The 26,079-nt window shown below is 44.3% G+C and overlaps 1 protein-coding gene across 4 annotated transcripts in view; it reads left to right on the top strand.

The window, feature by feature from the left end:
* Positions 1 to 26,079, top strand: part of GRIA1 (glutamate ionotropic receptor AMPA type subunit 1) — a 306,641-nt gene that overhangs the window by 233,627 nt on the left and 46,935 nt on the right. The gene's annotated exons all lie outside the window — the stretch shown is intronic.

The raw sequence follows: 26,079 nt of genomic DNA, 5'->3' as shown, positions 1-26,079 counted from the left end.
TCCATTTCATCTCGTGAATTTTCCACCCCTGTTTATGTCAACCATGGTGAAACACTGTGGCTTTGAAAAGGATAAATAACGTTCGATTTCTGTTGCAGCAAAACAATACCCCCCAACACTCAATAAATCCGAACTGTACTGGCAAAAATCGAACAATTCCATCATTTGCTGAAACGTCTAAAATCCTCAAATTGGTCTGAGTGCTTCTGTGAGCAATTTAATCAATCAGTGTTAGCAAAAGTATGTGTCAGTCACCCATAGTGGATTCAGGACAGGGCTAGGTGAGTGAGAGATTCTCAAGGAGAATCACACGTGGTGTCTACATACATACACACATACACACACACACACACACACCACTTCTTACTTAATTCAGTGAAAAAAATACATACTCTTTAAATAATTGAACATTCAACAAAGTGGCGTTATCTCTCTCTCACCCCTGTCCCTCCAGCATCATAGCCATCTATATGCTATTGTTACAGTTGTTTCTTCAATGCCTGTCTCCTAGACTGTTGTTTCTTGAAATTCTTTTGTGCATAAAAATTATCTAGGGATATTGTTAAAATGAGGTTTAAATTCAGTAGGTCTGCGGTGGGACCTAAGATTTTGCATCTCTAACTATCTGCCACATGAAGCCAGTGCTGCTGGTCCAAGTACTGCATTTTGAGTAACAAAGCTCTAGGCTGACTCTGAGCTCCATCAGAGTCAGGACCTCATTGTCTTGCCCACCACTGTAACTCCAGCGCCTACCATGGAGCCTTGATGAATAATGTTAAGTGAGAGAAGAAGTAAATGAATACATGTTTAAATAAATAGTACTAATGATTTGCATTTATCAATACATTTTTATATGCATACACCTGAGAAAAGTTTCTTAGTATGGGCATAAATACAAAGCTAGGAAACATCACAGTCCGATGAAGAAAGCCTGATGCAAGGGTATAGGAAGTAAAGTAGATACAAGAGTAGTATTAAATTATAAAGGGTTTTGAAAACCAGGCAAAGGACTGGATATTATGTGAGAAATAAAGAACAGATCAGAAAATTTATAAATAGGAGAGTTATGGGCTGAAAGTTTTCCTCTGAAATGCTTACTCTGATAGCAATGGACAGCTTGGGCAGAAAAGGAGCAGGCAGCATACTGTTGCATTAATCCCAAGAGAAGATTAAAAGGTCCCAGACTAGCTCCCAGGCAGTTAGGAAGGAGGAGGAACTGATGAATACCATCCATATTGCAATGGTATAATCAGTTCTCTTCCTTTATGTCAGATGGCAATTGCTCTGACTCAGCCAAGTCAGCAGAGCACTGTGACTAGCTGTATTCATATGAAGGCTGAGAACTCAGGTAACTAGCACATAGGGTTTTGTCAGTCACGAGGTCACATGTGCCCAGAAACAAGGTTCAAGTGACAAGGTCTCCTTGCTTCCCAGCTCTCTCCCTAGAGTTTGCTCTGCACACTTCAAATATAGCCCTTTAACCACCTTGACCAGACTCTAGTAATTCTTCCCCATCATTTTAGGATAAAGCCTAAGCCTATTAATGTGGCCTTCAAAGCCCTTTAAAATCTGGCCCCTCCTTTCCTATCCTTGTCTGTATCCATATTTGTATCTCTGTGTGTATGTGTCTGTCCCTCTCTCTCTCTCTCCCTCCCCCCTATATTCTGGCCTCTCTTACGTTCTGTTCCATTCCAAACTCCTAGACCCTGTTTGAATTTTCACCTTGCTGTCCCTTTGTCTGGAGAGTGCAGCCCACCCATTCTCAGGCTAGTGGACTCATTCTCCACAACCCAGTTCAAATATCACTTTCTCAGGGAAAGTCTCTCCTGATCTCCTCCACTCCACCTGCTAGGACAGTCTGTAGTTCTCACCTCAGAACTCGCATGTATTTTTCACATATTTCTGTTCATTCTCAGGACATTATCTGTGATTCTACAATTCCTCTCTTTTCCTCAACTAGAATGTAAGCTCCCTAAGAGCAGAGCCCCATTTTCACTCGTCTCTATATCTCTATTTCCAGCAGAGGGACTTGGTGTATGGCGGTCATTCTGTAATGTTCTATGTCTGTATATGGCACTCATGAAAGTCCAGCAGTGTCGTTAACGTCCCCGATAAGAAAAGAGAAACATATGCAGCAGTGCCTTGATTGTGACATGCCACACAGAGTGTGAGTAATCTAAAGCAGAAGCCAAAGGAATCCACACCACAGGACTCAAGTCAGTAGACCCTGTAGATAGTTACAGACACCAAGACCATGGAGAGCTCCCAGCAAGTGGGCCTAACTTGGCCCTGTTATCTAAATTTGCCATGATCACTGTTGTACTTTTGGCAGACCAATGAAACTTAGCGGAGCAGTATCTGCAAGCCACTGACATAAACCATGTGAATTACTGTAGAAATTATATATCTTATCGTGTCCCCTAGACTGGCTACTGCCACTTCATTACAGGATAAGGAGGAGACAACCATTTATTCATATGACACCAAATTATTCATTTTCTGTAAATGTCAATTAAAATTATGTGAGAATACAAATACACTTTACTCTGAGATAGAGCCATTCCTAGAATGAACATCAAGTTGGGCTAATTAAATTCTGATCTAACTGCATCATGAGAGTATGGCATTTAAATCAGTCTACTCTGATAAAGGCCTCCATCATCTCTGTTGTACCATGGGTTTCAGTGTCTCAACTCAGACAATACCTATATTAAGGGATCCATCAGAATCTGAAAAGGTGGACATTTTACAGCATTTCCCTTTGCCAGATCACCTCTCTCCAAGGAAATAAAGTGAATGAAGGAGACTTGAGTTACTTTTAAAGGCTCAAGAAGAGTTACCTCTCCTTAGCAAATGAAACATTTTTTTAAAAAAACCTGATGATCTCATGATTACCTCAGTTTCCTTCACACAACCACAGTGGTTGGTCATTACACCTCTTGGTTCACCCTCCCCAGGGAACAACTGGAGTTAAATTAGACCCATTTCCTTATAATTTTGTTGGTATTTTTTTAACAGTTGAGTGAGAGAAGAAAAACAGTTGCCATTTAAGTCTTTTTTCCCAACCATTAAGATCTTCCTTATCTTTGGTATTTTATATAAATTTGGCCCCATATTTTCTTCCTAGTCCCGTCCTACGTTTGAAAAACTAAATATGCAAAGATTCTCTAGTAATGAATATCATTAGCCCTCAATGATGTATGTAACAAAGTGCTAGACAGTTGCAGGGAAGAACAATATTTATTCAATATTCAACAAATGTTTACTGAGGGCTCACTAAGTGCCTACAGAAGAATTGAGAGGCGTGGTCCTCGTTTATAAGAGATAGGAGGAAAAGGGAGACCTTGCATTTATTGAAAATTTACCATGAGTTATACTGTGTTCTAGAATTTACATGTTATCTCATTTAATGAACTTCCAATTTAGCTAAGGAAGAATGAGGAAGGATGATGATGATAAAAGTAATAATGATAACATTTGTTTAATACCATGCACATGGCACTGTTAAGCACAGTAAAGAAAGCATGGCACTGTGCTTTTGCATTCATTATCTATTTAAATTCTTAATAACACTATGTTAATCTGTAACAACCCTATACCTAGGAGGTAGGTATAATTACCCTTGCTTTAGAAACAAACAACTGAGATTCAAAAGAGTGAGGGAGCTTTCTTAGGTCACAAAGCTAATAAAGTAGGGGTAGGGAGCCCAGATTTTAAGTCAGGTCTGACTAACTCCAAAGTGTGTCTTCTTAACTGTCCGCTATATTGTCTCCTTTATAAGTCACTTAGAAATACCAAGATCTGCCATATTCTGAAAGGCATAGAAAGGCATCTTCTGTCCCATTTAAGCTGAACTGTTTACTATTTCCAATCCTACCTGTGCCCTTTTTTGCTCCTTATTGGTGGTCACTCTTTGAGTTCTTGTTCTTCATGGTGGAGGAAGGGCCTGAACTTGGCATTGAAGAATGAATAGGATGTCAGTGGTGGAGGGAGGAAAAGTTGGCTCAAGTGAGGAGCATGCCAAGCTCACAGTTCTAAAGAAGGAATAAATACGGCATGTGTGACCTAAAAGTGAAGCCAATGGAGATAATTTCTGGGATCCTGGGGTGGCGTGGAGAGAAGGTGAAGGGCCCAATCTGTTCTGGCTCCTGCCTGTCTCTCCAGCCTCAATTCAGAGCACTTCTCTCTCTCTCCCTCCCTCTCTCTGTTACAGCCCTACCAGCCTCCCTTTGGTTCCTGAAATGTACCATGCATTGCCTTGTTAGCTCAGGACATTTGCTTTGCAGTTCTACCTGCATGTTTCCCTCCCCTGCCCCACTTTCTCTGATGTTCACAGTAGGGCTTAAGTAACATTACATTATTATACACTAAGTGACCATCACCCATGCTGGAATGTAAGCTTCACAATTCCTGTGTATGTAACTTCCTATCTACCAGCAGATGTCTGGCATCCAGCCCAGTGTCCAGCTAAAAGTACATGCTCAGATAGTATTTGTTGAATGAGGGGTTTCCCTCACCAAGGATTTCTCTAAGAACAGAGGTTGCCCTAGTGTTTCACCTTAGTAATTGTGTAAGTACCAAATTACAAAAGAAGGAAGGTAGGTAGGGAGGGAGGGAGGGAGAGAGAGAGAGAGAGACAGACAGACAGAGAGACAGAGAGAAAGGAAGAAAAGAAGAAAGGAAGGAAGGAAGGAAGGAAGAAAGAGAAAGGGAGAGAGAAAGAAAGAAAGAGAGAGAGAGAAAGGAAGGAAGGAAGGAAGGAAGGAAGGAAGGAAGGAAGGAAGGAAGGAAGGAAGGAAGGAAGGAAGGAAGGAAGGAAGGAAGGAAGGAAGGAAAGAAGGAAGGAAGGAAGGAAGGAAAAGAAAGAAAGAAAGAAAGAAAGAAAGGAGGCTTTCCTGGTGGCACAGTGGTTGAGAATCCGCCTGCCGATGCAGGGCACACGGGTTCGTGCCCCGGTCCGGGAAGATCCCACGTGCCGCGGAGCGGCTGAGCCCGTGAGCCATGGCCGCTGAGCCTGCGCGTCTGGAGCCTGTGCTCCGCAACGGGAGAGGCCACAACAGTGAGAGGCCCGCGTACCACAGGAAAAAAAGAAAGAAAGAAAGAAAGAAAGAGAGAGAGAGAGGAAGGAAGGAAGAAAGGAAGGAAGGAAGGAAAGGGAGAGAGAAGAAAGGAAAGACAGAAGCAGGGAGGGAGGGAGGGAGGAAGAAAATTGCTAAGGTAAGGTAGTATCTACCTTCATAGTTGTATCTGCTTCCACCGTCTCAACCAGGGTGGACATGTTATCCCTATCTATAGTGCAGGACAGGCTCAGTCTGCAACCCCAATCAGTCCACCATGTTGTTATTTAAATGTACTGTTCCAGACCCTATGTTATGCATAAGGGAGGGATACAGTGCTAGTAAGGCACAGTCCTGCCCCCTAGGAGTTCACAGTCTAGCAACCAAGCCACCGCAATGCAGTGTGATGTGCACTATGTCAGAGGAAGAGCAGGATGTTATGGGAGCACAGAGCAATGACCTAAACCCAGATTAAAGGATAGGCCATGGAAGGCTTCCTAGAGGAAGCTAAATTTAGACTAGGGCTGGAAGAATGAGTAGATATTCCTCAAGTCAAAAGTCAGGAAAAGAGTGTTTCAGGCAGGAAGGACAGCACATGCCTTGTAAGCTACTGTCAGGAACTTGGGTCTTTTTTTATTTTTTGTGAGAAGAACACTTAACACAAGATCTACCCTCTCAACAAATTTTTGAGTGTACAATACATTATCGTTGACTATAGGTACAGTGTTCCATAGTAACTCTGGAGCTTACACCTCTTACTTAACTGAAACTTTATGCCAGTTGATTAGTAACTCTCCATTTCCCCCTCCTCCCAGCCCCTGGCAACCACCACTGGGAATGTTAGAACAGGAAAGTGATTTGATCTGATTTACATTTTTTTTTTTTTTTTTTTTTTTTTTTGGTGGTGGTGGTACGCGGGCCTCTCACTGCTGTGGCCTCTCCCTTTGCAGAGCACAGGCTCCGGACGCACAGGCTCAGCGGCCACAGCTCACGGGCCCAGCTGCTCCGCGGCATGTGGGATCTTCCCGGACCGGGGCATGAACCCGCGTCCCCTGCATCCGCAGGCGGATTCTCAACCACTGCGCCACCAGGGAAGCCCTGATTTACATTTTTAAAGGATCTCTCTCTAACTCGCTGTTTCTCGGTCAGGGATGATTTTGCCCCCAAGGAGACATTTGGCAAGGTCTGGAGACATTTTTGGTGGGCAAAACTGGGAGAGGGGGCCACCGGAATCTAACGTCACCAGTCTAAACACCCTGCAATGGACAGGACATCCTCCCACCACAAATAATTATCTGACCCCAAAATATCAATAGTTTGGGGGTTGAGAAACAAACCCTGCAAGCTGTTGCATGAAGAATATAATATTACAATATTACAGATTTAAAGAAGGGAGACCAGATAGGAGGGTATTGTATTCGTTTAGGCAAGAAATGATGGGTTTGGAGTAGGGTGATAGTCGTGGAGTTGGTGAGAAGTGGTCTGACCCAGACTGTATTTTGAAGGTAGAACCAATGAGATTTCTGATGCATTGGAGACAGGGTGTGACGGGTAGAGAGCGGTTAAAATGTTTCAAGTCTCAGTAACTGAAAGAATAGTGATGACATTTACTGAGAGAGGGAACATTTGTGGAGGAACAGGTGTGGAATGGAGAGAAATCAAGGGTTCAATTTGGAACATGTTAGGTCTGAGATGTTTGTTAGATGTCCAAGAGGAAATATAGAACAGGCTCATGAGCCTGGAGGTGAGGGAGAAGGTCCAGACTAGACTTCAACATTTTAGGAATCATGAACATGCAGTCTGTAAAGCCATGGGACTGGACGAGGTTACCTTGGGGATGAGTCTAGATAGTGAAGAGGAGAGTTCCAAGCCCTGGACCCTTGAGCATTTAGAGGTCATGAAGAGCCATGAGAAGGGACTAAGAAGAAGCAGCCAGTGAGAGAGGAGGAAAACCAAAAAAGTCTGCTGTCCTAGAAACTAAGTGAAAGGAGTATATGTCAAAGAGGATGGCGTGGGCTTCCCTGGTGGCGCAGTGGTTGAGAGTCTGCCTGCCGATGCAGGGGACACGGGTTCGTGCCCCGGTCCGGGAAGATCCCACATGCCGCGGAGCGGCTGGGCCCGTGAGCCATGGCCGCTGAGCCTGCGCGTCCGGAGCCTGTGCTCCGCAAAGGGAGAGGCCACAACAGTGAGAGGCCCGCGTACCGCAAAAAAAAAAAAAAAAAAAAAAAAAAATGAGGATGGCATAAACACCTATGTCAAAGGTTGCCACAAGATCAAATAAGGAGGGAATAGGAAATGAACCCTGGGCTGTGGCAAAAATTATGAGCTAATGGAACTCACTGTGTTTAGGAAAGTGGAACAGGCCTATAATGTAAAGGTTATTTGTTTCATTCCTTCTGCAGAAAGTCTGACCTCAAACTTCTGTGTCTTCTAATCAGAAATGCATTTGTATATGCTGGAATGTTATGCCCCTCTGCAGTCACTTCCATGAGAGAAGAAGCAGTAAGCAAAGTGAAACCTTTGATTAAAATTTATATAGACTGGGCTTCCCTGGTGGCGCAGTGGTTGAGAATCCGCCTGCCGATGCAGGAGACACGGGTTCGTGCCCTGGTCCGGGAAGATCCCACGTGCCGCGGAGCAACTAAGCCCGTGAGCCATGGCCGCTGGGCCTGCGCGTCCGGAGCCTGTGCTCCGCAACGGGAGAGGCCACAACAGTGAGAGGCCCGCATACCGAAAAAAATAAAAAATAAAAAAAAAAAAAATTTATATAGACTGAGGTTGGACAGAGAATCTGGGCAGAGGCAAGAGCCTTTTGCATATCATCAACATGTGATTAATCCATATGATAGTGATTTATGGTTCCAGTTTATCAAGAAGACAGACTCAGCCTCTAGCCTCGTGTATGACCTCTGGCGTTTGGGGATGGCTGAACCCAGAACTCATTTTAATGACATCTCCCTGGATTCAAAGAAGCTGCATTTTTCTCTGATGCTTTAACTTTGAGAGAGAGTCTCATCCTGATTATCTTTAATGGTGTAAAGTACAATTCCCTAGAGTAAGATCTGATCACACCTTTTGTGTTCTCTTAATTTTCCAGCCCCTTCACATCTCTGAATAAGAATTTCCCTGAGAAAACAGAATGGACCCTCTAATCCTACATCAATCAAACTGCGTCTCTCACCCCCGCCCTTCCTCAGTTATTTGCAGAAAATATTCAACTAGGCAAGAACAAGGTACATACATAGCCCCTTGACCAGGTTTTGAACTAAGATAACAATCTTAGGGGTAGGCTTTTGGGTTAGGCTTGAGCAAGTATTGGAGATTATTAGGAAATGGTCTTCTCTTTGGTTTTATCAGTAAAATATATAAGAGACCGAATTAAGGTCCAGGGTGTATTGGGTTGGATTGGAAACCTCTGAAGTTTAGAGTAAGTCAATCTTCACTTGGACGGTAGGGGTGATGACATATGGCAAACACACAACATATGATCTTAATCATAATAACAATTACTACCACTTTTTAACCAGTATCTCCAAGCATTATCTCATTTAATCTTTATAATAACCCTTCGAGTTAGCAATTTTAACTATTCCATTTTTACAGATAAAAGTGTGAGGCTCAAAAAGATTAGAGAAATTGGCCAAGATCACACAATTAATAAATGGCAAAGCTGGAGGTCAAACCCCAGTCTGGTTGCAAAACCCATTGGGTCAATTACTGTGTTATCCTTCCAAAGCAATACAGTAGAAAGAACCCTCAGCTTGAGGCCAGGGATTTGCCTTCTAAACCTAGCTTCAACATTAATTTGGAGGGTGACTTTGGGAAAAGTCATTTAATCTCCCTGAGCCTCAGCCTGGTTTTCCTCACCTGGAAAATAATCAGAACCACCTTGATCCCCAAGGCACCTTCTAGCACTTCTGTCTCTGATTCTAACTCATGATATCAAAACTTTCTATCCTCTCACATGTAAGGAGTGTTTTGATTTTCGAAGCACAGTCATCTGCTATTGTATTTGATCTTTACAACCACCATGAGGCAGGCAAGCATTATCCCCTCTCTTGTGTTTTATGTACAGATGGGGAAACAGACTGGAAATGAAGGAGGTACCTTTCCCATCTCACATCTGCTCCCCAGTCAACCGCTCTAATATACCAAGTATCTCTCCCCCTTCGTTAGCTAAGGCATTTTTCTCCCCCCTGGGTTCCACCCATTTCTCTTTCCCAGGAAGATTTTCAATACTAAATGTTAACTGTTAAGAAGCTAGGGCTTCCCTAGTGGCGCAGTGGTTGAGAATCCGCCTGCCGATGCAGGGGACACGGGTTCGTGCCCCGGTCTGGGAAAATCCCACATGCCGCGGAGTGGCTGGGCCCATGAGCCATGGCCGCTGAGCCTGCACGTCCGAAGCCTGTGCTCCGCAACGGGAGAGGCCACAACAGTGAGAGGCCCGCGTACCGCAAAAAAAAAAAAAAAAAAAAAAAAAGAAGCTAAAAGAGAATACACAGAGGTCCCCATCCCCACCAGGGTACAGGGGCTGAGAGACAGGAAGAGTAGTGAGGGCCAGTTCCAGGTTCCCAGGAATAGTGCCTGAGTAACAGGGACTCCGGCTGAGCACCCATCCAGATAGGATGAGAAGGAGGAAACAGTGGACATTTCTAAACGTAGGGAAATGTAAAGACGTAGACGTCATTGTCCAGGTTGGTGTGGTAGCTGGTTCTACAGCAGCAATTGCAGGAAAGATCCTACTGGAATATTTGCTCTTCTTAATGCCCCCTGTCTCAGAGTACATTTCCATTCTCTTCTGAGATGCTCCAACCAGAATCCTGGGAGGTTAAGGGTAGGGAGACAGGAGAGCCTAGGGCTTAAGGGTAAACTGTGGACTCAGACTAGCTGTGTGTTGATGAGAAGACACCTAACCTCGCCAAGCTTCAGTTTCCGCATGCATATAATGGACCTGAATCTTCCTTCATAGCATGTAATGAGGAATAAATATAGACATCTTATAGAGTGCCTGGCACAAAATAGTCTCTCAAAAAATGGAGCCCTCTGAAATCTAGTGAGCCCTCTCCTTCACCCTCTATGTCCAGTCAATCTTCCAGGAGAAATTCTACCTCCTAAATCTACTTAAATCTACTCACTGTTTCTCCTCCCTTGCAGCTACCACATGGTCCAAGTATTCATCAACCCTGATCTGGCTCCTGCAATACTGCTTTCTCATCTCCACGCCTCCATTCTTGTTGCCACATGGCTCCCAGTTCATTCTTCAGTCTACGTGGTAGAGTGATTTCACCAAACATGTGCATCGACTCATGTTACCTTCTGCTTTCCATCCCTCATTGCCCTTCTGCCACAGGCTCTCTCCAGTACCCCAGGACCCTGCCTGGCCTCTTCCTCAGCCTCATTTGCCATCACTCTGCCCCCTCCCCACTAAGGCTTCTACTGTATCCCCCTGTCATTCCTCCACTCGGGGGTGGGGCGGGGGGGAGCATTAACCCTTTCACTCCCACGTCTTTGATTCTTATTATTTTCTATGCCCATAACAACCTTCCCTGCAACACAGCTTTCCCCGGTAAGCCAGTTCTTCAGGTCTCTGCTTCAGCTCCTTCCCCTGGTGAGCCTGGAAAGGAAGTATCGTCAGCACAAGACCCAGCACACAGAAGGGACTTGATAAATATCTGTTGAATAAATAGCAAGAGTGACAGCATCAAAGCTGATTCAACATTAATTCCTTAAATCCCTACAGACTGAGGATAAACTGGGCTCCCAGTCTGGGCCAGGGTTGAGCTTCTAGGTTATGTCAGGACCCAGAGCTGTGAGACATACAATAATGCAGGCTCTTCCCTGACATTCCCACTGGGTCAAGAGCACATAGGCAGGCAATGACAAGTGATCTGCTCAGACCCTGGAGGCCCAGGTACCTAAGACACACGCCCCCGTCCCTCTTAATCTTTTCCAGACTTTGTCTTCCTTCCCATAGGCTTCCCTTCCTCATGTAAACCCAACCAGTGAGACACAAGACATCCCTTACGGGAAGAAGTTTTATCACATCTCTGGAAAATTCTTTTCTTATCAGCCATAGCTTTAGAAGCTTACATTTTCACGACTGCTGATTAGAACTGTCAATTTAGTACAAATCACTGGAAGAAGTGGAATCTCCTGGAAGAAAACAGAGAGACTAAGAAACTACTTTGGCAATTTTCAGAGTGACTTATGAGGTGTATTGTTGATGATCTTATTAATCTCTTTTTCAAATATATGCTGATCGAGAGCTAACATTCTCTATAATAAACTAGGAAAGCACATGCAAATCCCTATTAACACACTAGTTTGGGGAACACATATCGGGGGATATAAGCAGAGAACAAATGTTTGCCATCTAAAGTGAATTTTGTTTTCAATTCTGTGTTTAATCCAAGGAACATTTGTTGAGTGCCTAATACGTTAGGGACGACAAAGGAATCAAAGTTGAAGATCCTACCCCTGACCTCCAGTTGCTTGTGATCTAGTTGTGCAGAGGTAGAGGAGGACAACTCTAAAAGCAGGTAGCACAGGAGGCAGAGAGAGGAGGCCTGGAAGGAGAACATGAGGGCAGGGAGGGAGGAGAGGAGAGCTTGTTCTCTGCTGCATCCTTGGCACAGTGTCAAGTACATCACAGCATGTAATAGAATTGCAGCAGAGATGAAAGAAGGATGGAAGGGCAGTTGGGTCCTAGTTCCAATCCCATCACTTAGAACATACATGACCAATCACTGAGCCTCAAGCTCTTTATCTGTAAAATGGGAACTGTGATGAAAACTTCTTCTTGGGAAATGGTTCTGGGTGAGAACTCATGGCTGCCATGAATGCTGTCCAGTAGATATGCCCAGCTCTCTTCCTCTTGTGTACAGGGTAGGATTGCTCATCCCTTTCCATATTGATGCTAGGTGCTACCATTTTATTTCAAATGGCCAATGAAATATGAACGGAAGTGGTATGAGCCACTACTGGGAAGAAACTTTAAGAGCCAGCATGCAACTGGGGATGTTCCAGATGACAGCTGCTATGTCAGTCTTGGCTCCAGAGGGAGGGTTGAGGGGAAAACAGCCCCCAATCAACCGGCCTTATACATGTGGCATGAGCAAGAAATATACCCGAAAAGACAAAAAGTGTTGACAATGATGTAGAAAAATCAGAAGGCTTATTCACTGTTGATGGGAATGCAAAATCGGTGTATCCAGCCCGGAAAATTGTATGGAGGTTCCTCAAAAACTTAAACATAGAACTACCATATGATCCAGCAATCTGACTTTGAGGTATTTATCCCAAAGAACTGAAATCAAGATCTAGAAAGAGATGTGTTCACTGCAGCAGTATTCACAATAGCCAAGATATGGAACAATCTAAATGTCCATCAATGGATGAATGAATACAGAAAATGTAGTATATACACATAATGGAATATTATTCAGCCTTAAAAAAGGAAATTCTGCCATATGTGACAACACAGATGAACCTTGAAGATATTATGCTAAATGAAATAAGCTAGCCACAGAAGGGCAAATGTTGCATAATTCCAACTATATGAGGGGTCTAAAAATAATCCAACACAAAGAATCAGAGTGCTATAGTAGTTGGCAGGGAGTGGGTGGGAGAGGGGGAAATGGGGAGTTGCTAGGCAATGGGCATAAAGTTTCAGTTAAGCAAGACAAGTAGGTTCTAGAGATCCGTTGTACAACATTGCACCTATAGGTTACTGTATTGTATATTTACAAATTTGTTAGGAGGGTAGATCTCATATTGAGATAATAAAATAATAAAATAAAAATTTTATTCTTACCATGATAAAATAAAATTCTTGCCATAATAAAATAAAATTTCACAAAAGAGAAATACACCTGTTGTTCGAAGCAAAGATTTGGGGATCTTTTGTGATCACGGCATAACACACCATAGCGTACAGAATTTAATACCGAGAGAAAACCCTTCATACAACCTAGGGTTTAAATAAACATAATAGCTAGCAAAGGGACAAAAGAAAAGGTGCTGCATTGGAAGAGATTGCACCTGACTGAAGGGGTTGGGAAAATCTTGGAGAAAATGTCATCTGAGATGGAAAGTTGGAAAACATATCTAGGGTCACATGTAGAGAAGTAAGAAGAAGATAAGAGGTATGCACAAATGAAAGCACTCAGACTGGAAAGGGAAGATGAGTGTGGCCAAGCAGTGAATGACTTATAAAAATAACAGTGAGAAAAAATAGCACGGATTAGGCACTTCCTACATGCCCGTATCTGTCCTACATGATATACATGTATTTATTCTTCACAGCATCCCTGTATTCAGTTTCTATTGCTGCTGTAACAAAACTTAGCAGCTTAAAATAACACACATTTGTCATCTTACAGTTCTGTAGGTCAAAAGTCCAGTACAAGTCTCACTGGGCTAAAATAAAGGTGGCAGCTGGGCTCTGTTCCTTTCAGAGGGCTCTAAGGCAAAATCCATTTCCTTGTTCCATGAGGTTGTTGGCAATTTTAAATTCCTGTGGTTGTAGGACTCCGGTCCTTGCTGGCTTTCAGCTAAGGGCTCTTCCCAGCTTCCTCATTCCTTGGTTCATGGTCCTCTTTCCCTATCTTCAAAGCCAGAAATCGAGGATGAAGCCTCTCTTAAATCTCCCCTAGCTATTCTTCTGCCTCATCTCATCTCTGATTAACTCTCTCCCTCTTTGAAGGACCAATGTGATTACACTGAGTCCACCTGGATAATCACCCTGCTTTAAGGTCCCTAACCTGAATTCTATCAGAAAAGTCTTTTTTGCCATAGGATGGGACAGATTCACAGGATCTAGCAATTGGGGCACAATGTGTTTGGGGGGCTGATTTTCTGCCATACCACATCCCATTTTGTAGGTGAGGAACTGAGGCTCAGTGTGGTTCGGAAACTTGTCCAAGGTCACCACCTAGTTCTTGGCAGAATGGCTTTTGATCCCAAGCAGGCTGACACTAGAGCCTTTACTCTTAACCACTGGCTTCAATCAGAGAACATAAAGGGGAAAAGCAGAGGACTAGGCTAGAACAGATATTGGGGTAGGGATTTATTGTAGCCATCCTCAAACGGCAGACAAGAGATGGATGGTTTAAAGGAACCTGGTTTAAAAGGATGGTTTAAATCACTGCATAGTGATTTCCAGTCATACTTCAGTTTTCTATTGCTGTGTAACAAATTACCACAAACGTATGAGTTTAAAACAATACCCATGTATTACCTTACAGTTCGGTCTAAATTTGTGATCGGTCTTTTACAATATTTTTAAAGAAACATGGTTTTATTATTATAACTTTAGGCAACAATTTGCTCTATGACCACCACTTTGCAGAGCGAAGATTCTGAGGAAACATGATTTTATGACTATGTAAGAGTTATGGATATGTCTGAGATATCAGTTTCTCAAAAATGGGTGCTCCTAAAGTTTTGAAATCAGTTTGTGACCTCATAGAATAAATGATTCCTCACACAATCATGATTCTGCTATTAATTAGCTTAAGAAATATTTTCTTCTATAGGTAGCTCAGAGGAAGGCATTACAAATGCCTACTTAGGAGTTTCAAATTCACTCAGCAAATGTTGAGGCTGTGTTGGGTTCTAGAGAATTATGAAGAAATCTAAAATCCCATAATGATTTAATATTATATGATTTAATAATATAATGCAGTGCTAACAGTGCAAAAGAGCAGATCAAGGAGAGGTACTGTGAAGGGGAAAATAGATGAGTTCAAAGAAACGAGAAGGGAGGGGAGGAAGCAGCAGTCTGGCAGGCTTCTTGGAGGAGGTGACACTAGTAGCTGGACTTCTAATCGTTAAATACTGAGTCCATGCCCTGGCTTCAGATGCTCTGCTTGATCTAGTCCTTTCCTCACTCTCCAGACTCATCCTATGGCTGCCAATTACCTAGAATGCACGAAGCCTTTCCTGCCTTCAAACCTCTGCTCTTTCCATCTCCTCTGTCTAGAACGCTGCTCCTTCAGGTTCTTCACACAATCTGGATCATTCTCAACCCTCAGCTCTCAGCTTAAATGTCACCTGCCCAGAGAGACTGTCCCTCACCTCCCTATCTTCATCGGTCCCTTCCGTCCCTCCTCCTGACCCCCTGCCACCCACCAAATTAGTGATGAAAGATTAACAACAGTATTCAATGGCCGACAGGAGGAGGTATTGCTATTATCTCCGTTTTACAGATGAGTGAGCTGAAACTAAGAGAGACTAAGGCACTGTCCCAAGGTCATACAGTAAGAGAAGAAGTTGGGATTGGAGCCCAGGTTGGATGATCCCATAGTCCATAATTTTAACTACTATGTTCTAGGTTTTCTATGTATTGTAAGTATTATAGGCATTCATTTAGAAAATCAGAAGAGAAGGAAGAAGGTAGGAAAAAAAAGACAGCCCATAATCCAGCCACCTAGCTGACTCTTGTAGTACTTCCAAACACTTATCTCCACCAAAGTTGAGTTTTCAAATGTGGCCATACTGTATAGTCTGTTTTGTAACCTGGTTTTTCACTTAACAGCAACTGAAAACCTCTTGCCATGGCATCTTTCATTTCAGAAGACTAGTAGCTGCCTGTACCAGGTATCTCCCCTGGTCCAGGTGGCCAGTGAAGCACATTACAGCTCATCCTCACAACAATGCTTTTAGGCTGGTCCTGTTATTATCCCCATTTCACAGATAGGTGAAACTGAGGCTCAGGAATATGAGATAACTTGCCTCAAATCACTGTTAATTAACAGAAAGTGTGGAGCAGGAAGTCAGTACAGCCTCTGAACTCCTACTTCATAATTGTCTTCAAGGTCTCAGAACTGAGTGTTCCTTTGATGAAATGATTGGGAGGGTTTGGGGTGAGGGAAGGAAGGGAGGCTGTTCCCTGCCTCCAGGGCTGCCCTGCCAGCTTGGCTGGGGATACGTGGGTGGGAGGGTCTGAGTCTGCAGGAAACTGGGTAGGGTGAAAAAATACCTGACAAATGAGGATTTTCAACTGGTTATTTTAAGTAAAATGACTCCTTGTAATACGCGCCTTGTGCTGGAGCAAACCAAACGTTAATTAAAGGAGAAGCACACGTTGTGATTTTCTCTCCCATTTGCTAATGGGTCGGAGTCTATTTTTAAAAAGCCCACAGCATCCCACAAATAAATCTGCTGCCCACTCTAAGGATTTCAAGTGCCAGATAGGTTAGGCCACAGATGACCATTCAGGCCCTCACGTGGCCCATTGAGGCAGGGACCCAGACCCCTGGAACCCATCTCACTTCTGAAAACAGCTGGTGGGTCAACAAGAAGTAGCAGCTCTCCGGAGGGCTCTGGATACAGGGAAACCATATGTTTGAGTATTATGGGCTGGCCAACAAGCAGCTAGCTATAAAAAGAGTGGTTTCTTCTAAGAACTTACCCAAAAAAATGTATGTGGAGGAAGTCCCATTTTTAACACAAGTGTGGTGCCACCATTCCTTTGTGTCTAGGAACTGTGGGTAAGTGGTGCTTGGGACCTGAGAAGGTCAACCTTGAGAGAGTTGGTGGTCCTGGTTCAAGCTGGACCCCCTTTCAGCACAATGAAATCACACCACTGGAATTCGATGGACCTGGGTTCACATACAAGCTCCATCACTTGCTTTGTGAGCTTAATTATTTCATCTCTCTGACCCTCAGATTCCTCATTTATCAGAAGTGGGGTGGGATATGCCTACATGGCCTGAAGAAAGTGATGAGGATTAGAAGAATGAATGTCAAGTATTTTATGCAGTATCCAGTTCAAAGCTGGTACTCAGGGAACAGGGGCTGTTGAGTAGTTAATATGCTTTGGGCATGTTCTTCTCCCATCTCAACACCATAGCACAAGCTGTTCCTGCTCCAGGAAATACCTTTCTTTCTATTTCAGAGTGCTCAAAGCCTACCTGCCCTGCATATCCCAGGTAAATGGTTCCTCTTTCAGCCCACCTTTCCAGATTTTTCCCAGTTGGGCATGGCTTTCCCCACCTGTGCACTTTCGTAGCACTTATTCAGTGATTTCCCGTGCTGTTCACCCAGTCCAGGTATCACAGTTGCTTCTGTATGGGTCCCATTCATTCCATTAAATTAATTTTCTTAAGAAGAAACTTTTTTTTTTTTTTTTTTTTTTTTGTGGTACGCGGGCCTCCCACTGCTGCGGCCTCTCCCGTTGCGGAGCACAGGCTCCGGACGCGCAGGCCCAGCGGCCATGGCTCACGGGCCCAGCCGCTCCGCGGCACGTGGGATCCTCCCGGACCAGGGCACGAACCCGTGACCCCTGCATCGGCAGGCGGACTCCCAACCACTGCGCCACCAGGGAAGCCCAAGAAGAAACTTTTTAAGTGTTTCTCGTCAGGCTTGGTAGGTGGTCAGTACTCAATAAACATTGTGTAATCATTCATTTATTCAGCCTATGTTCAATGAGCACCTACTATGTGCCAGGCACTCTGCTAGGTGCCAGGGATATAGCAGTGAATGCAAAAGAGCCCTGCCCTCTCTGAACTTCCATTTTAGTGGAAGGAGACAGATAATAATGAATAAACAAATCAATAAGTATATGATTATCTAAAGATAACGTTAGACTTTGATATATGCTATGAAAAAAACAGGGTAACGTGAGAGAGATAGAGAACAGAGACAATACTTGAAGAGGTGTACCTGAGGAGATGATGTTTGAGCAGAAAGCTAAAGGGTACGTGGAGGGAGGTTTGGGACAATTTCAGGGAAGTAAGTTCCAAGGAGAGGGAAAAATTGCAAATGTCCTAAGGTGGGAAAGACTTTGGTGTGTTCTAGGAACTGCAACAAAGCCAATGAGGCTGGTGCAGAGCCGTGGCAGGAAAGATGGTACCAGATGAGATTAAAGGTGGGCCAGATCAGTTGACCTCGGCAAGGCATTTGGATTTTATTTTCTAAGTGCGGCAGATTTTAAGTGGGGTGAGGAACAACGTGATCCTACTTACAGTTTTAAACGGTCCCTCTGGCTATTGTGTGGACGTGGGTTGTACAAGGTCAAGAGAAGAAGCAAGGAAATGCGACACTAATATCTAGTATCTAGAACGTTACCACTGACCATGGGGGATGATTGGATTTGATGGACTGGAGGTGAAGGTCAGGGAAAAAGATAAGTCAGCACTGTCGACCTGGCATCTGGTTTGAACAGCAGGGGGGACAGTGGTGCCATTTCCTGAGATGAGGAAGATGGAGAAGACTAAGTAATTCATGGTCAGGAGAAGGACTGGAGATTGAAATTTAGGCGATCTTAGCATCTATATATATAAAGATCATGGGCTTGGAAGAGATCATCTAAGGAAAGATGGTAGACAGGGATGAGAAGAGGGCTAAGGCCTGAGTGCTGCACACAACAATAACTTAAGCTTAAGCAGAAAGGAAGAACCAGCAAAGGAGACTAAGCAGGACCACGCTGCAAAGTAGGCGGACACTGAGGAGAGTATGGAGCCTAGAAGCCAAGTGGAGTGTTTCCAGAAGAAATCATCATCATCTCTACCACCACCACCACCATCATCATCATCACTGTAGCAGCAGCAGCATCACTATAGGTGACATCTTGAGTCCTGCTGTATCTGTGCTAGATGCAAAACATGACCTGCTCATCAAATTCTCACAATTCATGAGATGGAATTCAGTATCTCCGTTTTCAGATATGGAGACTGAAGCTTAGAGAGTGGACCAAAGAACTAGTAAATTTTTAAAAATGAACGAATTGATCTTCATTCTTTTGCAAACTGTGCCCACGCTACACTCCCATAGCTTACCTAATAGGAACATAAAACCATCCCTCTTTGAAACATAGCTCTGCAAATTCTACAACAGTACACTAGCTTACAGAGTGCCGGGCTTTCCTTGGAGCTTGTTCTCCAACCCCCAGTTCCCCACCCTGAGACTCAGCACAGGAGTCCAGGGCCAGCCCCCTCCTGCGGGGCTGGAACACAGTGACCAGCAGCTGGGCAACTAACATGACTCACTCGTACTCTGCCAGGGAAGCGCTGAGTGATTTGCAGCTGGTGAAAATGGGATGCTTTGCCACCCAGACACAGCATCTTGGATGAAGTGGCCTCATCAGTGGAATTGCTGCACCTGGCCGGAGCTATTTACCCCAGTCTGAGAACCTTGATGCCCGATACCAAGTGAGCCTCTCTCTGAACACAGCTCAGCTGAGTAATTAGTCAAGATGGACCTTTTTTCCTCCCCGTAATTTAGAAACGGACTATCTGAGCCTCTGCCTTCACGCCTCTGTTTCCATTACTTTTTAAAAATAGCCATTTGAAGCAGATGACCAAGGGAAATGGGTTGAGCTCAGTGACCTCTCGAGCTCAGCTGAATGAATGCACACAGGAGGTGTCCCTTCTGTCTCCTTCCTCTTGGGGATGACAGGACATGCTTTTGAAATAAAGAAGAAATGTCCATATCCAACCCCTTGCCAGAGATGTCATGGAGAGGAGACTGGTGAGATCAGAAACTGATTCCCATTTAATAACTTTCCGCTCCTTACACTGGCCCCGTGTATCTTCTTTTCTGAAGGCCCGTGGACATAGCACCTGCTCCCTGACCTCCAGGCAGGGCACTGCTCCAAAGACTGTCTGCACATCTCCATCCTGGCAGAAATGCTCTCTCTGCCAGGCAGTGAGCTACATGCTTCACTGGTATTTTTTTTTTTCTTTTTAATTATGAAGAATACCTTTAAGATGAGTAGTAACGCTCCATTCGGTAAAGAAACAAGCACCGAGAGTTTTAATGACTTGCCCAATGTCATACAACCAGTAAGTAATGAGGCAGGACTCCATCCTGTTGTGTGTGGCCCCTGAGCCCATCCCCTTAACCAATGCCTTCTCCCTTCTGCTTGAGGAAAGCACAAAAGTAACTGGCAGGGCTTCCCTGGTGGTGCAGTGGTTGAGAGTCTGCCTGCCGATGCAGGGGACACGGGTTCGTGCCCTGGTCCGGGAAGATCCCACATGCCGCGGAGCGGCTGGGCCCGTGAGCCATGGCCAATGAGCTTACGCTTCCGGAGCCTGTGCTCCACAACGGGAGAGGCCACAACAGTGAGAAGCCCGCATACCGAAAAAAAAAAACAAAAAAAAACAAGTAACTGGCAAATGAATCATTCCAGTACTTTATCTGGGTGTGGGGGGGGCAGGTACTAATAACTGGATAGATGATAAAAAATGTCTAAGTCGTGTATTCACTTCAATCAAAAGTCTCTCAGACTCAGAGTAGGATTGAGGGAAGGAGTCATTAAATTACAGGCCACTAGCTACATCCAGCCTGCTGTCTGTTTTTGTGATGCAAGTTGTTTGGTACACGGCCACGTGCACGTGTGTATATACTGTCTGTGGCTGCTTTCACGCTACAACAGCAGAGATGAGAGTACGACAGAGACTGTAAGGCCTGCAAAGCCTGAAATATTTACTACCCAGCCTTTTACAGGGAAAAAAAAAATTGTTGGCCCCTCATCTAGAAAGACAAATCCAAACTGTGAGATTAGAAGTATACATTTAAAGGTCTGTGGTGAATCCGAATCCACGACCAGGACAGGAAATGCTACCTATCAGAACCCAATAGATGGTCCAATCAGATCTTTACTATCTTCTACTGGCATCAAGTTATACGTTTAATGATATGCTTAGTGTCTCGTTAACCAAAGGAAAAAAAAACAGCCTTTGCCAGAAGAGAGCAGCATCTAGCGGCCAGCATCTGGCTCCGGAGGCCATGTCTGGATGCATTCACCCGGTGGACGTGGACTGGCATTTGAGCATTTCCCTCTCTCACTGCCTCTGCCCCCGTGGACCGCCAAATCCTATCACTTTGATGTCTTCACCTCTTCAGTCAGCCTGCTTCTCCCAATTTCTGTGGGCTCTGTTTTAGTTCAACCCATCACCATCAATGCTAAGAAGTACCAGAGATAATCATAGTGACATCTTAAATCATCACAACAACGTGGTTAGAATCCTAAGAGCGGAATGATCGTGGGGTAACAAGAGTACAGAAGGGGCTGCTTGGTGCTCTGCTGGCAAAGGTGGGGAAGTTTACAGAGGATGTGATATCCCACTCACCTTCTCCTTTCTATTTCTATCCATCTTGCTTCCTCCCACCCCTGTTCTGCTTGGCAGTCTCCTACTCATACTTCAAAACCTAGCACAACTTTCTCCTCCTCCGGGAACTTTTCCCCACCCCTCTGCCAACAGAGTAACTAGCAAGCCCTTCTGTGTTCCCTTAGTGCTGCTTTCTTACTTGTCACATAATTAACATAATATTCTAATGACTGTTTATGATATGGATATAACATGGTGATAATGGCTTTACTGAGTGATCGTTAGGCTCCAGACACAGCACTTTACAGAGAATCAGGCGTCTGACCACCAAAGCCCATGTGTGCCCACCGCCTTCCCACTTTCTCCCTGGAAGGGAAAGGCTGTGGCCTATTCACTTTTATCTCCCCTGTGCCCAACAGTGCCTGCCATACAAGCAATGCTTGTAAAATGGATGAATAATCAGTATGGTGTATGCAATTCTAAAGATTCCTGTCTCTTGGTAATCCAAACACTAACCTAGGTACTCCTGCAAAGAGATTTTACAGATGTAGCTAAAGTCCCAAGCCAGCTGACTTTCAGATTATCCAGGTGGACGTCACCCAATCTGATGAGCCCTTTAAAAGCAGAGCATTTTCTCCAGCTAGTGGAAGTCAGAAAAATTCAAAGAATGAGAGGGATTTGTCACAGTCTGTCTTGCTTGAAGGTGGCTGGGGCCCATGGTAAAGAACGCAGGCGGCTTCTGGGAGCTGAAGCCAGTGCCTGGCTGATAGCCCACGAAGAAAAGACGACCTCGTTCCCACAACCACAAGGAGATGAATTCTGCAAACAACCAGTGAGCCTGAAAGAAGACCCTGAGCTCCACATGAGAACCACAGCCGCAAACAACACCTGGATTTCAGCCTGGTGAGACCCTGAGCAGAGAATCTAGACACCCTCACCCAGACTTCTGACCTACAGAACTAGGAGATAATGAATGAGTGCCGTTAGAAGTCACTAAACTTGTGGTGATTTGTTATTCAGCAATGAAAAACAAATGCAAACAGGTGTCTAATTCTGTGGAGATGTTGGTGGCTAGACTGCTTTGTGTGGATCCCAGAGGTTCCAGGGAGCATTACAAAAGGTGAGTATTCCTGGACATATATCCAGACAAAACTCTAATCCAAAAAGATACGTGCACCTCTATGTTCATAGCAGCATGATTCACAATAGCCAAGACATGGAAACAACCTAAATGTCCATCAACAGATGAATGGATGAAGAAGACGTGGCACATATACACAATGGAATATTACTCAGCCATAAAAAGGAAGGAAATAATGCCATTTGCAGCAACATGGATGCAACTAGAGATGATCATACTAAGTGAAGTAAGTCAGAAGGAGAAAGACAAATATCATATGATGTCACTTATATGTGGAATCTAAACTATGACACAAATGAACCTATCTATGAAACAGAAAAAGACTCACAGACATAGAGAATGGACTTGTGGTTGCCAAGAGGGAGGGGGTTGGGGGAGGGATGGAGTGGGAGGTTGGGATTAGCAGATGTAAGCTTTTATATATAGAATGGATAAACAACAAGGTCCTACTGTATAGCACAGTGAACTATACTCAGTATCCTGTGATAAACCATAATGGAAAAGAATATTTTAAAAAAAGAATGTATATATATATATGTATAAGTGAATCACTTTGCTGTACAGCAGAAATTAATACAACATTGTAAATCAACTATACTTCAATAAAAATCAATTGATCAATCAATCAAAATAGTCCCAAAGTCAAAAAAAAAAAAAAAGAAAGGTGAGTGTTGGCTGTGATCTAACATCATGAACCGTCATGGGGTGAGGAAGTCCATGTCCATCTATGGACGAATCAGAAGTTGGTGAAAGAGGGAATGCTCTACAGTGGCTGGAGTGCTGGACAGGAAATACGAAGTCCTGGGTCCTAGTCCCAGCTCTGCCAGTGCCTCACTGTGTGACCCTGGGCAAGTCCCTTTACGTCTCTTACCTGCAGTTCTTTCATCTGCCACATGGGGGCATTCACCCCTCTCCCATCCACTTCACAGAGTTATGAATCAAGTTCAAGTATGATAAAGGTCCAACAAGCCACATAAATTGTGGCCAATTCTGGAGGAACATAAGGGTTTCCTTGATTGCCTAGGGAGTCTGGGGAAGAGCTATGCCAAGTTATGAGACCAGTAAAATTCAGGTGACTAGGCAGACCTTTAACGGGTTCAGATTACAGCTGTGCCATCCCTATGAAGAAAAGTGATGCTTTGCCCTGTGACCCCTGAGGGAATCATCATCATCATAAAAATAATGTCTTCTGTTTCAACAGCACTTTTCAAAGTACTTTCCCCTCTACCATTTTAGTTTCAATAGCTTGTATCCATTAAAGGAAAAGAATGGACTAAGAGTTTTTCTAGTTCTGAAAGCTTTGGTTTCTCACCATGAAGTAGGGTTAGTCTCACCCATTAAACAGAAGTAGAAGACTGAGGCCCAGCTAGACAGGCAGCTTGCCAAGGTTATGGGGCTGTAAGTGAAAGGCTGCCTCTGGGATGGAGCTGGGTAAATACAGAGTTCTTAGGTAGAGGCCCAGCTTTGCCTGTGCCAGGTTTGAACCGAAGGAGGGGGTTCACTCACACTCAAGTTCCATCCTACAAATTGAATACAAATGAAGCATTGGAATCATGTGCCATTTTGAAAAGCCTCTTCCCCAGCCCTCCAGTTATTCCACAATGACAGTTATTCTGCTGGCTGTGAAGCAGAAGAATTTTCTTTGCTATCTTCATTAAGTAGGCAGGGATGTAGGGAATACCATGCAGGGTAAGCTCCTCTCAACATCCAGCAAATAAATATTAATTAAAGAACAGGAAAAAGGACCCATAAGCCTGGACCTTTCTTGGGAGGCCTTTGAGCTTCACCAGATGATCCCCAAGTTGGGATACTTTAGCTGGATCTCTCGGTTCACGTAATGTTGCCATCTTGAACACATAGTTTGAGACCATGACTCCAGACACCCTGAACCACAGCAGGTTAGAATTCTCCTGGCCCTGAAAATTATTCCTGGGCTCTAGAATCTAATGTGAATGTAGCCATCAGGTTCTAAAAGAGGTGGCATCTGTGCATTCACTTGTTGTTGAGGCTAACTGTGAGCTGGGTGCTAGAGATACAACATGGCACATCTCACAGTGCGTGTGGTCTAGGGGTACACCTGACAGTCAATCACACAAATAGATGTCAGACATCAGCTGCAACGTGAGCTGCACGGGGCTCTGAGAGTCATGCGCTTGAATGCTGAAAGAGTGATGACCAGGATGAGGTTTGAAGGATGAATAGGGTTGATGGCTTGATCACGGAGCAGCATGTGGTAAGAGTGAGAGCCTTCTGAGTATGAAGGATCAAATTCCAGAGTGACCAGAGTTACAGAATCCATGTTGTGGGGCAGCACTGGAGAGCGGGCCAAGGAGTTGAATTTTATTCCAAGTGTAAGAGGAGGGCCTTGATGGGTTTTAAGCAATGAAGAAACAAGATGTAATCAACGTCTTCCAAAAGATCATGCAGGCTCCCTTTTCGAGAACTGATTAGGCAGAGGAGTGGGAGGACGGGGGTTAGGGGGGTTGAATGGAGGCAAGAAGTCCAGTTCAGATGCCACTGTGATCATCCAGAATTGGAAAAGAAGCAGCATCTTCACACGGGCCTGGACACTTGTATCTGCTGTCTCTTAAGGTGAATAGAGCACTGGACTAGTTATCAGAAGACTAGTGTGATCTTGAGTATAACTGTGTATTAGTCCTGGGGCACTGGGAGAATGATTTTGCCTCTATGTACCTCATCTTGCTTGACTGTCCAATGGAAGCCATGCATCCTGATCTACTTACGTACGATTTCCAATCACACAGTCTCAGAGATGGGAGGAGTGGAAGAGGAAGCAGTTGGTTTCTGGTCCCACGTGATGCTTGGCCTTTCCTCTGTCTGACTTATTGTTGTGTCCCCAGCACTTAGTACCCTGAAGGACCAAGGGGAGGCACCAAGTACAATATCTCTATAAATAGTTTATCACTTGAACATCTTCAGAAATAGGGACACTCACTCTCATCCCCAAGATAGCCATTGTTGTACTACCCTGCCCATCAAAAATATCTTCCTCCTATTTAGATAGCATCTGTTTCCTGCAACTTCTGCCAAATGCGCCTCACTCAGGTCACAAGGCACGAGCCTCACATCAGTCCTTCAGTGAACATCTCTCTCCAAGCCTTTTCTTCCTGTAGAGTCTCCCCTCTTCCTGAAGCTGTTCTTCAAAGGACATCGCTTTGTTGCACTCTCCTGCTCTCATTCCTTTGAACAAGTCTCCTCTTATCTCCCTCTTCCTGTGAAGCATCTAGGAACAGTGTTTTCTATATAGCAAAAGCAATAACAAGTATTCGTTGGATTTCTTGGGCTGAGCACTGTCTGCCTGAAGTGAAAAGGAGTCTCTCAGAAACCAAAACAAAGTAGAACAGACAGGAACATGGGAATAACACACAGAGGGCTGACAAAGTCTCAACAATCAAGCAAGCCAGCAGGCCTGGGTGTTGCTCCCAAGTCAGTATGATCCGGGACTCTTGAGTTTCTTTATCCATAAAACTCACGGTTTGGATTGGTGATTGCTCTCGATGTTAAGCATGAGGTCCTAGTTAAGCGTTGTCACCTCTGAGCTTGAGGCTGTCGGAGCACATGTTATAAAGGGCCTAAGGGCACAGCAGCTCCAGGATGACACTTCCTTAATAAACTGAGCAGCATGGAAGGAGTAATGGAGTGCAAATAACTTTATCACCATCTGATTGAGTATGGCTCAATGCCATGTCTAGCCACCACATAAAATCACCCCATATAACATCTACATCATTGGTAACATCTTTGGGAAGCCCTGGACTTGAAGTCTCCTAGCCAAATCCGAACAATCACAGTGGAACTCTTGGCT

This window comes from Kogia breviceps, chromosome 4 (genome assembly GCF_026419965.1).
Source record: "Kogia breviceps isolate mKogBre1 chromosome 4, mKogBre1 haplotype 1, whole genome shotgun sequence".
Taxonomy (NCBI): Eukaryota; Metazoa; Chordata; class Mammalia; order Artiodactyla; family Physeteridae; genus Kogia; species Kogia breviceps.
Note: the sequence above shows the minus strand (reverse complement) of the source record. Positions and strands in the feature narration are given on the sequence as shown.